At 39.5% G+C, this 14642-nt stretch overlaps 1 long non-coding RNA gene across 2 annotated transcripts in view; it reads right to left on the bottom strand.

Annotated features, from left to right (window-relative positions):
• LOC123576417 overlaps positions 1 to 14642 on the bottom strand; it is a 42019-nt gene that overhangs the window by 13898 nt on the left and 13479 nt on the right. For both annotated transcript variants that reach the window (XR_006701374.1, XR_006701377.1), the window contains exon 3: positions 668 to 740. This is a non-coding gene — a long non-coding RNA (uncharacterized LOC123576417). The remainder of the gene's footprint in view (positions 1 to 667; positions 741 to 14642) is intronic.

Below are 14642 nucleotides of genomic sequence, written 5' to 3'. Positions count from 1 at the left end.
GTGAGAAAGAGTGTGCATGAGCAGGGGAGAGGCACAGAGAGAGAGAGAGAGAGAGACAGACAGACAGACAGACAGAGAGAGAATCCCAAGCAGGCCCCACAATGTCAGCACAGAACCCAATTCTGGGCTCAAACTCACAAACCCTGAGATCATGACCTGAGCCAAAATCAAGAGTCAGATGCCAAACAGACTGAGCCACCCAGGCGCCCCAACACATTTCTTAATAGGACAAGGTCAGAACCCATCATATCATCTAGACTTCTAGTATTCAACTGTATAGCTAATGTGAGTGCTAAACAGCTAAGTCCTTAAAGTTCCATGTTCCCCAAATGGCAGAGTATTTATGTCACAACTCAGTATAGTGAGCAGTAGAAGCACTATTCTCTTCGTATGTATGACATTCAAGGCCTTCTAGAATGTTCGCACTGGAAAGGATTTGAGCAATCATGTTTCGGATGAGCGATCTAGGCAGGTTAAATGCCTTTGCAGAAGTGCCCGGTTCAGTGGGAGAGCTGGAGCTTTCTTTAAAAAGCCAAGTTTCTGTTTAAACTTTTTCCTATTGTGGTCAGATTGGCTTGAAAAGTAACAGGCACTTTATGACCCAGCAGAAATGAAACAGGAAAGCAGGTAGTTACAAAAGCTTTGATGAAATGTCACTGGTACTCACCTTCTGCGTCTTTGATGAGGGGAATTCTGGAAGTGATTATCAAATGAAGAGCTGGTGTCAAAATGCACGATTTCTGAAAAAAAGAAACAGCATCAATTTTAATCCAAGACAGGAGGTGAAGTTTCATTCACCTCGATATTTTATTTCAGTATCTACCTCACTTCTTGATGGAGTTCTACTGAATGTTTCCTTGGTTTTCCTAATGGTCCATAAGTTACTTAATTGTGGCTAAAAGATCTGGACCCAGTTGTAATATTCATCATGATTAAAATACTTTGGATTCATGGGCACCTAGGTGGCTCAGTTGGTTAAGCACCTGATTTCGGCTCAGGTCATGATCTCACACTCCATGAGTTTGAGCCCCAAGTTGGGCTCTGCGCTGACAGCTCAGAGCCTGGAGCCTGCCTCGGATTCTGCGTCTCCCTCTCTCTCTGCCCCTCCCCCACTCACGCTCTGTCCCTCTGTCCAAAATAAAAATAAACATTAAAAATTTTTTAAGAAATAATTTGGATTCATATTTTCTTAAGCATTTTGGATATCCTCAGTTGAGGAAAGTTTTAGGGAATCAAAGAATCGTACGTGTTAGCACGTCAACAGTGCGTTTTAATGGCAAAAGTGTTTTAATGGCAAAGGAGCAACGGATTTCCCTGTCTTGTCCACCATCTCCCACACACCCACAGTGTTCCAATTCCTACCACACATCATAAAATTTATTTTTCAAGAAATTTGTAAGTGTGATCTATGTGTCCTCCCCTTGCATTAAGTGTGGCTAAATGGGCCTTTCAATTTTTGTCTGTAGAGAAAAAATTTATAGAGACCTGGCTAACACTACTATTATAAAGTGTAATGCTTCTAACATGAACAATACTATATTAACACACAAGTAGAAACACTAGCGTTAATAACTTTTTTCAAAAGATCACCAGACCTGGAAGTTATTGTACATTGTAATTTGAATTACCTGCAGTTTTCAACCTAATTTCCAAAATCATGTTAACATTAGGTAGACCTAATATTTTATATGCAAATTCAGAAATATAGGAAGATACAATGTCACAAAGAAAAATAATGGATGATCTTAAGATGTCATATTCTTTACTCGCAGAAAGAGAAATTGGAGATATCTATTTAGCTTTTTATATTAGGACCAAGCTAAGGGCCTTCCTCCCACATAAAATAAAGATGAATAGATCAGAAGCCTAGGCAAGATATTATATTATAAATTAATAAAAATTCATAGCCAGATGATTGTCATTTTATTCTTTATTTTTATATATACAGAAGAGAAAAAATTATTTAAGCAGTTTTTCACCAGTGAGATAAACTGCTAGAAACTCTTTATCATTTTGTTTGAAGAGTATAAATCATGAAATGACTGCCTGCATATAAAATGTCATGAAGGCTAAGTTTAGAATGAGCTGTGGAAGAATGCTACATGCAAAAAATAATTTATATTCTATACTAGGCATAATGTCAGGAAAGGAACGACATTATTTATGCTGGCTAGTGACTACATGGTATTGTCATAGCCTGGGTTCTCCAGAATGCAGCCTGCAGCAAGGATGGAGGTGATTATGCTTTATCAGGAGAGCCAAGCAACAAGGGTGAGTCAGGGAAGGATGTGTAGCAATGCAAACTAATGCATGCAGGCAATGGCTGTGCCCCATCACAAGCAAGGAAGAGAAAAAGGTACCACACAGGTATGTCCAGTTGTCATGCTGGGACCTCCCATGACATTCTGTGAAAACAAATTGTATGTTACAATAGTCCAAGGGAAGGAGATAGGGCAGGGAGTGCATCTGTCATTTCTCCTCATCTCTTGTTTCCCATTGGTCAGAATTCACCTGGAGGTATATCAAGTACCCTTCCATCTGCCAGACTGAATCTTCTGGCCTGTAAGACCCTACCCTGAATATCAGATCCATACACTGTAGTGGGCAGGTGGATCCAAGCTGGCAGGTAGGAAGTGGGGCCACTTAGCTCGAGTGTGGGAGGGCCCAAGGTGTCAAGAGCAAGAGGTTGGTCAGCCTTTGACCAAGGAGAAAGCAGAACTGTGAGGGCCCAAAAATGTTTTCTGGTGCAGGAGGCTGAGGCAGAACCAAAGGCTGGAGACCCCAGAAGCAAGTAGCATGAAAGAAATCTGAACGTGCGCGTGAGGTTTGAGTCTGATACAAGTGTCTACCATGTAAGTTTTCATTTGATTCTTGGACACTTGAAATATTTAATAATCAAAAATGAAAGACAAGGAAAAAGTAGCTTCGAGGCGTGGTTAAACATGGCCTCATGCTAACAGGTCACAGAAAAAGAACAAAGTTTTCTTAACATTTATGTTACTTTCATGTTCCCCAACAAGGAGAATGGTTCAGTTAATTATTGAACGAAAGCATAGATGGCCTGCTCATCAAATCTGAAAAATACAAGTCTTTAAGATGTGAGAGGAAAAAGAAACCTTTTTTGTTCCCAAAAGTTAATGACCACTTTTCAGAAGTAATATATAGAGGTATTTCTTTCCAATGGCCTTTTAAAAAAAGTTTTTCTTTGAGAGGCAGAGACAGAGAGAGAGAGAGAGAGAGAGGGAGAGAGGCAGAGAGAATCCCAAGCAGGCTCTGCACTGTTAGCACACAGCCCAACGTGGGGCTCGATCTCACAAACTGTGAGGTCATGACCTGAGCCGAAATGAAAAGTCGGATGCCTAACTGAGCCACCCAGGCACTCCATTGGATGGCCTTTTGATACTTCTGCCCAACAGTGATTTGGGCAAACTGGGGAGGTGTTACTCCCCTGAGAAGTATTTAAGTAGAGACTATATGGCAATTTTTCAGTCTTCCTAGGAAAAATTTTCTCAGTATAGGAGCATAAATCATCTGGGAATTGGTAAGTATTTCAGATTCCTCAGCCATGCCCCCAAATATTCTGATTTGGAAGGTCTGATAAGGCCAGGGAGTCTGTATCTCAAATCAGTATCCAGTCTTCACTAATACACAGTACTTGAGATAAGTGGTTCACTGACTACAGTTTAAGAGAACGTTGCATTAATGATCTTGAAGCCCCTAAGGTCATATGACTATTTGACAAGGACATGATGTGTTGGCCTTCAGTGTAATGTGTTAGAGCACGAACCTGAGAGTCAGGTGGATTTGAGCCCCAGCTCTAGAACTTACCAGCCATATATATTTGATAAATTTATTAACTTGCATTGATGAATTCATTTAACCTGGCTAAGGCTTGATTACTTTTTCTGATATTAATGGCAGAATTCTGAGGATCAAAGTTTATGCAAAGATTAAGAATTGAATAACACGATTCAAAGCAAGGGACTTGACATTATTAACTTGCGCAATGTAACAAAATGAGATTTTTGCAAGAGATAACCACTCCTAAACCTAAAGTTTTCCTAAGACTAAGGGAAATTTTTATCAGTTCAGTGTATTCATAATTGTACAATTCAGTGCCTTAACTTTTGAATAGTTGCCTCGTTGAGCAATCTAGAATGGTGCATTTTCTCTGTAATTCTGATAGTTTAGTTGTTTCTACTTTATTCTCTGTGCTTGTAAAAGAGAATATTTAGATTTTATGTTTATTATCTCATGATTTTTTAATTATTTAATGTTTAGTTTTTGAGACAGAGTATGAGTGGAGGAGGGGAAGGGAGAGAGGGAGACACAGAAGCTGAAGCAGGCTCCAGGCTCTGAGCTGTTGTGACAGCACAGAGCCTGATGTGGGGCTCTAACTCACACACCACGAGATCATGACCTGAGCCGAAGTCGGACACTCAACAAACTGAGCCACCCAGGCACCTCTCATTTCATGTCTGTTTATAGGATTCCGGTTGTTTCTCTGAGAAAGTACTAAAAGGGTAAGTACTATTAGGTTTCCAGGGAACCTGAGTCCATCCAGGTCCAAGATCAAAAAGCAGTCAGTTATTGACCACTTGCTTTGAATTTCATTTTTGGCTGTAATACTGGATAAAGGGACCACTAAGGAAAAAGGAATCAGCAAGTCCTTCGTTAAAGGTCATAAGTTGGAAGGAAGGTGAGCAGATGGGAATGATGACCCTGTTTTCTTCCCAACCCTGATATAAAAATCAAAAGGCTAAAAGCTGATTAGGAACTAGAGAATAGGGACCATGATTATAAGGACTTTTCCACTTTTGCACATTTGTCATTATTGTTAGCCCTGTCTGCCATTTTGCCAGTTGAAACAAAAATTCTTGTAAGAGTTAAGTTGGAAATATTTCAAAAAGAATGATAAGTAAAATTGAACATAGCAAAATTTATGGATGTAGCTAAAGCAATAAGTAGAGGCACATTTATAGCTTAAATGCCTGTGTATTTTTAAGATTTGAAATCAATTGTGCAGGTTTCTATATTTAGAAATTAGAATAGAAATAAGAAATTAAACCCAAAGTAAGTAGAAGTAAGAAAGATGTGAGCTGAAATCAATAAAATTAAAAAAAAAAAAAAAAAAAGATTAATGAGGCCAAAATTGGTTCTTTAAAGGGGATAAAAAAAAAAAAAAAGGTTGATAAATCCATAGCAACACTGTTTAAGCATGAAAAAAGGGGAAGAGAAAATCATGATTTATTAATATCAGGAATGAAAGAAAGGATATCACTCTGGATACTGTAGATATCCATAGGACATTATGTACTATCAACAACTATCTGACAATAAACTTGACACTTTAGTTTTTCTAAAATGAAATGGACAGATTCCTGAAAAACACAATACCATACTGACAAAATGGTTAAAAAATGTAAGTAGCCCTAAATTTACTGAAGTCATTGGATTTGTTATAAAAATTATTCCTTAAAAAGTGGTTGTACTGGTGAATTCTACCCAACTGTGTCTTCCTTACTATTTCAAGTGTCCTTTTGTTCTAGTTTCAATTATTCTTGCATAAGAAGAGCCTTTCTATATAGTTCAAAGATGGTCAGCAATGAAGTAACCATGTCCTTGACTTTGTGATTGTTACAGGGGTAGGTAGTTGACTAAAGATGGTCCATCAGAAGTAAGCTTGGGACTCTTATTGGATAGTTATGGGACTTGATATGATATATCCCTTGGCTATGAATCCCCTTGTATCTGAATGACAAGCACTGAGCTCTCACGGTTCAGACAGACATTTTGCTACTGCAAGAGAAGGCAGTCCAAGAATGATGCTGACAGAAGGGAAAGGCAGAAGGAAGAAGCACAGAGAAATGGAGCTATGTTCCTAATACCATCATGAACGTCTAGACTACACTGTCATCAGAAGCCTGCCATACGTTTCTTCATTTATAGAAAACACTAACATTTTCATTACTGCTTAACCTGGTTTGAACTAATTTTCTGTTCCTCGCAGTAAAAAGTGTTGAACAAATCCTACATTTGGACCATGTTTAAATCACTAAAACTTCAAAATGTTTTAATCTATAATACAGCAAGCCCCCCATCCTCATTTATTATCTTTTCCCAAACTCTCGATTTCTCTAATGCTTTAATTCTTTTCAGATAAGACCTAAATCATTTTCATGAGTTCCAAAAAATAATGCCTATTGGAGTTTTGGTTATAATTGTTAAAATTATTGATTATAGAAAATTGACATCCTTATAGTTATCAAACTAGAAACATGTTGGATGTTCAGTTTGTTTATTTTGTCTTCAAACTGAGTGGCTTAAACAGAAATTTATCGTGGCAGTTCATTCTGAAATCACACTTCCCCTTAAAGCTGTGAGGGACAGTGCCCTATGCCTGTCCCATGCCTCTCTCACCCAGCTGCCCATGGTTGCTGGCGATCTTTGATATGGCATTATTATGTCAATGCAACTTTAACCTCCACGTAGCATTCTCCCTGTGTGCATGTCCATATTTCCTTTTTATTATAAGGTCACCCGTCATTCTGGATTAGGCCCACCCACTATAATGATCTCATTGTAATTTGATTACCTCCTTAAAGGCCCCATCTCGAAAAAAGGCCACATTATGAGGTATTGGGGGCTAGGGTACCAACAGATCTTTTGTTACAGGAACACAATTTAACCCATAACAGTCCTGAAATAATGATTTTTGATTTCTTCATCTAGATCAGTATTTCTCAAACTGATCTTCAAGGATATAATCGTTGGTGTCAGTGAATTCTTTATAAAAATTTAAATTTTAATATTTCATTTCAAACTCAATATAAATCAACTATTTAAGATAGTGCTGGTTAACTTCCCTTACTCAAAACAATAGCATCACCTTGTCTAAGTTAACTACACGTTGCCAGGAGTCCAGGGGGCCTTTGGTGGTTAGTGTTCTGTGCCAAGAGAACCAGAGAAGGAGGAAAGCTGCAGAGAAAGAAAGCTCTGAAGGTGCATGGAGGGTCCCCTCCAGTCTTTAACTGGGTAAGGATCAACAGAGGCCCGTGAGGAAAATACCTGAGGTCAGGAAAAGAAACATCTGAAAGAATTTCCTCAGGCTGAAGGCAGAAAAGAGACTCGTCAGAAGAGAATGTTTAGAGAGATTGAAAGTATGGCAAGAATTTAAACCAGTGGTGCTGGCTTTTAAAATTTTTCTTCTATGTTTACTTTTGAGAGAGAGAGGGAGGGAGGGAGAGAGGGAGAGAGGGAGAGAGGGAGAGAGGGAGAGAGAGAGAGAGAGAGCGCGAGCGAGCTTGCGAGCACGAGCAGGGGAGGAGCAGAGAAAGAGGGAGACAGAGGATCTGAAGTGCGCTGCTCCCGGAGAGTGGAGAGCCCGATGCAGGGCTCAAACCAGGACATCATGACCAAAGTCAGACGCTTAACCGGCTCAGCCCCCCATGGGTGCCCCAGTGCTGGCTTTAAACATAGAGAATACCTGGGACAGGAAATGCAAGTGCCCTCCAGAAGCTGAGAATGACCCTGACCAATCGCCAGAAAGGAAATAGGAACGTTAACCTATAGCTGCACAGAAGTAAATTCTGCCCTGTCCTGACTGAGCTTGGAAGTGTATTCCTCCCCAGGGACTCCGCAGAGGAAGGCATCCCTGCCAACACCTGGAGTTCAACGTGTGAGACACAAAGTTTGTTTATTATTTTAATATGAAATTTATTGTCAAATTGGTTATCATACAATACCCAATGCTCATCCCAACAGGTGCCCTCCTCAATGCCCATCACCCACCCTCCCGTCCCTCCAACCTCCCATCAACCCTCAGTTTATTCTGTTTTTAAGAGTCTCTTATGGTTTGGCTACCTCCCTCTCTTTTTTTTTCCTTCCCCTCCCCCATGGTCCTCTGTTAAGTTTCCCAGCATCCACATAAGGGTGAAAACATATGGTATCTGTCTTTCTCTGTATGACTTATTTCACTTAGCATAACACTCTCCAGTTCCATCCATGTTGCTCAAAAGGCCATATTTCATTCTTTCTCATTGCCAAGTAGTATTCCATTGTATATATAAACCACAATTTCTGTGTCCATTCATCAGTTGATGGACATTTAGGCTCTTTCCATAATTTGGCTATTGTTGAAAGTGCTGCTGTAAACATTGGGGTACAAGTGCCCCTCTGCATCAGCACTCCCATATTCCTTGGGTAAATTCCTAGCAGTGCTATTGCTGGGTCATAGGGTAGACCTGTTTTTAATTTTTTGAGGAACCTCCACAGTTTTCCAGAGCGGCTGCACCAGTTTACATTCCCACCAATAGTGCAAGAGGGTTCCTGTTTCTCCACGTCCTCTCCAGCATCTATAGTCTCCTGATTTTAGCCACTCTGACTGGCATGAAGTGATATCTGAGTGTGGTTTTGATTTGTATTTCCCTGATGAGGAGCGACATTGAGCATCTTTTCATGTGCCTGTTGGCCATCCGGATGTCTTCTATAGAGGAGTGTCTAAAACAGGAATGTTTTCTGCCCATTTCTTCACTGGATTATTTGTTTTTCGGGTGTGGAGTTTGGTGAGCTCTTTATAGATTCTGGATACTAGCCCTTTGTCCGATATGTCATTTGCAAATATCTTTTCCCATTCTGTTGGTTGCCTTTTAGTTTTGTTGGTTGCTTCCTTTACAGTGCAGAAGATTTTTATCTTCATAAGATCCCAATAGTTCATTTTTGCTTTTAATTCCCTTGCCTTTGGAGATGTGTCAAGTCAGAAATTGCTGAGAGAGGCAAAGTTTAGAATCCCTGAATCAGGGGATGCCAGGACTTCTGACCAACGGAAGTTTGAGGTAATAAATGAGTGTTGTTTAAAATGCCAAATCTGTAGTAATTTGTTCTGATACCAAGAGAAAACAAGTACCAGGAGAGACACAGTAAAGTAATAATACACTGTCTGAGATGACGAGTAGGTGAGATGGAATTAATGAAAGCTTAGACTATAAAAGAAAAGATTAGTGAACTTGAAGAAATCACAGCAAAAAATACTGAAAGTAAGTCATGGAGAGAAAAGAGACTGAAAATGGGGACTTTATTTAAAAAATGAATAGGGGCACCTGGGTGGCTCAGCTGGTTAAGTGTCCAACTTCAGCTCAGGTCATGATCTCGTGGTTTGTGAGTTTGAGCCCTATGTTGGGCTCTGTGCTGATAGCTCGGAGCTTGGAGCCTGCTTTGGATTCTGTGTCTCCCTCTCTCTCTGCCCCTCCCCCACTCATGCTCTGTCTCTCTCTCTAAAAAAATAAATAAAATAAAATTTAAATAAAATTAAAAAAAAACAAAATGAGTAAATCACACAAAAAATACACAATCTGTCTCTAAAAAAATAAAAAATTTAAAAAATTTTTTTAAAAAAACAGAAAATGAGTAAATCACACAGAAAATACACAATCTGTCTCTAAAAAAATAAAATTAAAAAAAAATTTTTAAAAAACAGAAAATGAGTGAAGCACACAAAAAATACACAATCATCTCAATAGATGCAGAAAAACCATTTAGCAAAATCCAATACGGTTTCATGATAAAAACACTTAACAAACAAGAAATAGGAATTTTCTCAACCTGATAACAACATCTTCAAAAACCTCTCAATTAACATAATTAGTGGTGGAAGACAGAATGCTTTGCCCCTAATATCAAGAACAAAATTAAAATGTCCATTCTCACCACTATTTCTATTCAACTTTGTATTAGAGGACCTAGCCAGAGAAACTAGGCAAGAAAAAGAAATAAAAGGCAACCAGATTGAAAAGGAAGGAGTAAAACTATCCATATTCACAGTGGCCAAACCTAGGGGATATATGTATGTTTACACACACACACATGCACACTTACATCCACATCTACATTTCTATATTTCTACATATTGAAAATGATGAATTTAACTGATATCTCCAACTCCAGTCCAACACCACAGTTAATTCTAGAATGTCCCCTGTCATATTTATAAGTTTTTTGTCCAACAGTTCAAAACCTGGGTCCCTTTATTCTGAATAAATTTATTTGTTAGATTAATAATAATGTGTAACCAATCTTCCATTGCCACACCATCCTCCATTTGGCCACTCTTGTCACTCCGCTCAGGCTGGGATATCCCTAGAACGCTGTTCTTGCCTATGCAGCCATCCCCATGTCCACTCACTGCTGCTACGAGGCTGGCCACTTTCCTCCAATCTGGACACCTTTCTCATCCCTCAACAGCCCTCTCTGGTCTGCTCCCACCCCTCCCAACCCCCCCGACTTAACTCTCACTCTCCCATGAAGCTGTCCTCACTTCTTCGGGATTCCTACAGCCCACACAGGGATGCTACCACTGCCCTCTCCTCACCCAGATGCCATACCTAATGGTTCTGAGGCTGAATTATTAAGAAAGGATAGATAGAAGAAAGGAAGGAAAGGAAGAAGTGGGAAGGAAGGAAATAAGAAGGACTCTGTTACCCAACTATTCCTTACTTTCTTGCCAATTCAGCAAGGCTGTTTAATAAGATGAATTTTATGCATAATGATATCTATAAAGGTGATCACATGCATTCTCTGTAAACCAGAAATTCCCTTACTAGGCATATACTCAATGGTACATATGGGGGAAAATATATACAATAGTTTTCATAGAAGTATAGTCTGTAATATCTAAACGCCGCAGAGAAATGTCCTTCCACAATTCAGTAAGTCAATTCTATCTTTAGGTTCTATATTCACACAATGGAATACTACACCCCAATGAAAATGAATGAACTACTGCACAGGAATAATATGGATGAATCTCACAGTCGAGTGAAAGAAGCTAGATCTGAAAACAATAAACATTGCATGATTCCCAATGGGCAAAAGTAATCTATGGTTTTAAAGTCTACTTGAGGGAAGAAGAGAGGGTTTGTGGCTCAGAGGGAGCACAGCCTGGCTTTGGAAATGCAAGTGGGGTTACAGATGTTGATATGGGTGTTTATTATCCACATGTGTTCCCTTAGGCTAATTAACTATATACTTACTGGACTGTTTTTCTCCATGCATGATAAACTTTAATGAAAATGTTTATTTAAGCCAAAATCGATTTTTATATTTTATTCAGGGTTGTTATTTGTCTTACCAGGGACAGATGGTGATGATGGGTAGCCTACTTCATTGCCAGAAATGAGGTCCCCTCCCTGTACTTACCACTTGACTGAAACATTTTTACAAGGCAAGATGTAATCAGACCCAGGAAACGGCGATTGAACCAGGGGAACTATGTGCGATTTCTCTTAGTGCCGAGTTCCAGGCTGGATGTCTGTCTCCTGGGGGATCACGGACAGAGGACACCAGCAAGGAGCAGCGGTGAAGTCTCCTGCCAAGCGTGTTTGACTCCACCTCCACTTTGCATGCATATACCGTGTTCGGCTCCTCATAAAATTATCGTGCGATCATGGTGCACCAAGTGGAGACAGTTTGACTGCTTAACTGAAGAAGATACGTAAGTGAACGTGGGACAGGACTTCTCGTTGCTGTGGTGAGCATGGCATACATCACCTATGTTGCACCAATTCTGATTTTGTTCTTTCTCAGTTCATATTTTGAAATTTTTCTGAAGGGTCCTCACTCCTGCCTCCTATAAGCACTGTTTCTTTTTCTCCCCGCCTCGCCACCGCTTTTAAAAAAGACTGTGATGACTCCCTGATTGTTGAATACTTTGGGGTTTAATTTATTTGGAAGGATGGGGTTTTGCAGGCACTTTGTTATTATGCTTCCCCCCTAGTCGTTTTTTAAGCCTATCTTGAATGTAGGCACTAATTTTTGGTTTGGAAAATGAAGGAGGGGCTAAACACCCATTTTCTCCATAGGTGTTAGGATTGGTTTGGTAGATATCCCATTGGATTAGTCATCCAAGTGTCCAAGAAAGGATGTAACTTATTTGTCTTGGTGGCTGCTTTAAGTATTAATATTATGAAACTCTCATTTCAAACTGTGTGTCACAGTCCTGTTAGTTACAAGCAATAGAGAAGAGGTTTTAAAGATTTGACATTAGGCAGTCCAAGCTATGAATGTAGGCATCATTACTCTGTTCATTCATTCATTTAAGCATCATTCATTTGTTCAGTACATAGTTACTAAATATCTTTATTTGCCAAGCATTAGACTAGGTACTATGAACATGGGGTGAATGAAACTGAATATGATACATTTCCCAACCCTTTTAAATCTGTTTTCTCCTCTGTAGAATGAAAATAACAATGTCTGACTTCCTTGCATTGTCAGAAGACTTACATGAGATAAAGCATCCAACATTACTGTGTGCCTGAACAATACTCAGTAAATATTACTCTTTATCATACCTGTTAATAATCTGTACCCATGCTTCAAGCAGGTGGTAAATCAAATGTACTGAATCCTCCTTGCTGTTTTTTGTTGTTTCTATACTTTAAAATACTGAAACATCTAATGTGGTTAGGGTCTCTGATTACATTATAACAATCTTCACAATGAGACTGTCATAAATTGTGTGTGCCTCAGCTTTTCTTGGTATTTAAGAGAAAGTTTATGGTCTTTCTATTCATTTATCATTTTATTGGCTTACTGGAAGCTGATAACCTCTCCAAGTTTCTCTTGTGTTCCTTGACTAAAATTTGTCTTCTATATGATCTGCATCTGATGTTCCCAAGTCAATTATAAAGCATTGTGTATTTTTAAAATTTATCTTTTTAATCCTCTTGATAAGAATTTAAAGAAATTGATCACATATATAAACATTCTGGCAGGATGGTTTTAAGTGGAAGCCTCCTACAGCGTCTCTCTCTCTCTCTTTCTGTCTCTCTCTCTCTCTCACACACACCCCAATCTTACTTTTCCTGTTATTACCAAGCTCAGTCTGAACTTTTTGCCATGTCTTCATTCCAGAACAGCAAATGTGAATCTTCTCAATTATTATTGAAGCAGGAGAGGAAAGTCATAACTTTCTTTTCTTATCCTTAATCATTTTTTTGAGTTATAGCCAAACGTATCTATAGCTTATTGCTAAATCCCTCATTCATACAGACATGCCTTTAGCATAACCCCCTTATCATTATCTTGCGTGCAGCTTCTAAAATAAACTTCTAAATAGCCTTTGTTTCTTAAGGCCTTGACCTTGTCTATCTCTCTCTGGACACATTGTCTTCTGTCTTTACTCCCCATACTATATAAAGATGACTAATCTTACAAATGTTCCTTTCTACTTTCTGTCGCACCTCCAACATTCTGCCTCCACCATACACACCTGCTTCACTGAATCATTCTCTCGCTGGGTCTCCCTTCTGCCTTTCTCTTTCTCCACAGTGTCATCTGGGATATCGACTTTGCTCAAATTCCCATGGTCTCAGAGCAGAAATAGCAAAGACAAATACCATAGCATCTGTTCTCCTCCAGAAATTGTAACGTACTTGCAAGATTTTTAAGGGTTACAGGCTGACTCTTCTAAGGCAAATATCCTACTATCGCATCCTAAGGTCAGGCTCTCTTCCTGAAAACATCCTCAGAATGAGAAATTGCAGCTGATGAAAACTACAAGCACGTGTCTATAGTTTATATAGTTAAATAGCTCACTTTTCTGTGAGCTAGAGGATTGTTGTTTTTCCTCAGGGCAACGCAAAGTGTTCTTTCATTAACTTAGAAGGTGAAGGTCATGTTTTCTCTACAGATCTGAATGTAAACCTCTCCTGTCAGTTATCATGCGTGTGACTTTTAACCAGAGTCTAGTAATTGATTTCTGAAGACACTCTGGCCTTTACATATTTGCCCGCTTTAGTGTAATTTCCTCTTGTTCTTCAAATACATGATTAGCCACAATGTGATAAGTATATAAATCAACTCCCTGCCCTCTGGAATCGTGCACATTTAAATTTAGACTAAATTACTTTTGTTATGCTGAAGAAATATAAAAATGCTCTGAATCACAAGCAAGCCACTTCAGAAGCAGACAACGGTCTCCTTCATTGTCAGAAGAAACTATTTCCCCCAGGACTTTCTGGTTTGTAAGGCAGCATTCTCTCTGTGCCTCCATCATCTCAGGTTTGAAATCATCCTGCTCCTAACTCTAAAGGGGATTCAGAATCCGCGGCAGAAGCTTTCCAACCAGCCACGAGCTTCCACTGGACAGTGTCAAGGTGCTTTAAGCAAACTCCTAATGCTTTGGGGAGTGGGGACATCTCACTGCTGCTTGACTTGACTCCATGCCTCCTTCCCCAACTCAACACTCCTCTTAAATGTGTTCTGTGGTATGGTCGCATGCAGGTTCAAATGATTTTGGAGAATTTCACAATGTTATTTGAAATAATTGATGCCCCAAGAGTGTCACTGAGAATCACTTTTGATGTTCCTTCTAGCCTTTAGTTCAAAATGAGTAGCACCAGACATAGGGTTTGAGAAAGGGCTGTATCCTGTGTGAAATTAGATCGGAAGGAGAATTAAAAGGGCTGATGGTTCACATGCCAATTTGATCTCTAATGCGCTGGTCCCCTCGGCTCCTACTCAGGTGTCTACCAGCTTCAGGCTGCTACTTCTGACAGTGCAGTGCCTGGATTACACCATCTACCTGTTGCTTCCCGCTCTGGGCTTTTCTGGCTCTGCAGCAGGACATGCCTGAGGTTTCTATT

Source organism: Leopardus geoffroyi, chromosome D2 (genome assembly GCF_018350155.1).
Source record: "Leopardus geoffroyi isolate Oge1 chromosome D2, O.geoffroyi_Oge1_pat1.0, whole genome shotgun sequence".
Taxonomy (NCBI): Eukaryota; Metazoa; Chordata; class Mammalia; order Carnivora; family Felidae; genus Leopardus; species Leopardus geoffroyi.
Note: the sequence above shows the minus strand (reverse complement) of the source record. Positions and strands in the feature narration are given on the sequence as shown.